A 1,731-nucleotide genomic window follows, 5' to 3' on the forward strand; every position below is an offset into this window, starting at 1 on the left:
AAGCTCTGGGAGTTGGTGATGGACAGGGTAGCCTGGTGAGCTGCAGTCCATGTGGTCACAAAGAGTTGGACAAGATTGAGCAACTGAACTGAACCGAAGGGGATTCTGCCCCAGTTCCCCAGCCCTACTTGCTTCCCCAGGTGTAATGGTGGCCAAGCCACTTGAGCTCAGGTTAACCCCCACCCAGCCCCTGCTTCTGTGCAGGCACAGGGCAAATGTGGAACCTGGAGACCAACTGGGCTGGAGGTCTTAAAGGTGCTCAGAGAGTATCAGACCTCATTCATGGTGGCCAGGCTGACACTGTGGGTTTGTCTGTATGTGTACTAAAAAAAAAAAAAAAACTTGAAATAGAGTCAATTTACAATGTTATGTTTCAAGTGTATAGCAAAGTGGTTCCATTATATCCATGTATGTATTCTTTTTCAGACCGTTTTCCATTATAGTTTATTACAAGATATTGAATTAGTTCCCTGTGCTTTACTGTAGGTCCTTATTGTTTAGGGGCTGCAGTGTTTTTTCAGGTGGTTCACGTTGTTCTGGGCAAAGCAGGATTCTGATGACACTTGGTGGTAGAAAGGTATGGGGGCAGGGGGTGCTGCAAAAATGCTGGCCCCACACCCTCCGGTCCTTCCAGCCGTGGATCCAGACTTGAACCCTGTGAGTGAGAGGGGAGGCCCTGCCTGTGGCCCACAATTGTTCACAGCCATGAGATCCACCCACCAGCAGGAAGAGAGAAGTCAGCATGCTCACTGGCATCCCCATCACAAATTTGGGTTGGCTCCCGCTGGTCAGTCCATGGAGCGATCATCCACCAGGGATGGTGGATGCGGAGGGGCACTGAGGGAGGGGCCAGCAGGTTATAGCCTCGCAGGAAAACTGCATCTCCCAGGAGGTGAGGGACTAAGCTGACAGAGAATCTCAGCAACCCCCTTTGAAAATATTGCCAATGGAGCTCAACTCTCTGCTGTGCTTTGCCTCTGACCCCATGAAATGGACCAAGCAGCTGTTGACATGACACCCGGGGGGCGGGACAACACACAGGACATGGTCTGTATCAGCATCATCTGGGAGGTCTCCTTCTCTCCCCTCTTCAGAGAAGTCCCCGAGTCATCCTTGTTGGACAGCTTCTCCATCTCATCTGGAGGAAAACCCTTCATGCTGCCCAGGTCAGTGGAGAGGCTGGTAGATGTCTCAGCAAAAGGCTCAGGCCTTGGAAGAGCCTATCTTCCCATCCACTTGCAGTGTCCTCGGCATAGGTGAAGAAGTCTGGAGGGTAGAGGACCTCCCTCCCCAGCACACTGGTCCCAACGGTGGGGGCTCACGACCCATCTGATGAGCAGCTTCACGTAGAGCAGCAGGGGACTGAGCACCATCATGGTGGTGCCCAGCGCCATGAAAAGACCTTGGTGGGTAGGTCAGGGACTGGTCCCCAAAGCCCAGGTCCCCAACACATGGTGCCTCCTGCAGGCTGAGGGTGGGGGTGTGCAAGGCTGCTCAGGGATGCATGGGTATGGATTGAGAGCAGGCCTGAACCCCACCTCGGCTCCTGCTCTGGCTCCCACCACCCTTGGGTAGCCCTGGGCACCACTGCAAGCCCAGGGCCCAGACTCTGGTTTTCATTTTGATTAAACTAGCCTCTTAAATGTTTTCAGGCCCTACATCTCTGAAGAGGATGTGGGGGAGGAGAACAAACTCCAAGGTACAGGGCTTGTGAGAAAGGGTAAGTTCAAG

At 53.3% G+C, this 1,731-nt stretch overlaps 1 pseudogene; it reads right to left on the bottom strand.

Moving 5' to 3' along the window:
* Positions 1-497: 497 nt before the first annotated feature.
* Positions 498-1,409, bottom strand: LOC109575818 (mitochondrial carrier homolog 1 pseudogene; annotated as a pseudogene).
* Between the last annotated feature and the right edge of the window lie 322 nt (positions 1,410-1,731).

Source organism: Bos indicus, chromosome 22 (assembly GCF_029378745.1).
Source record: "Bos indicus isolate NIAB-ARS_2022 breed Sahiwal x Tharparkar chromosome 22, NIAB-ARS_B.indTharparkar_mat_pri_1.0, whole genome shotgun sequence".
In the NCBI taxonomy this organism is placed as follows: Eukaryota; Metazoa; Chordata; class Mammalia; order Artiodactyla; family Bovidae; genus Bos; species Bos indicus.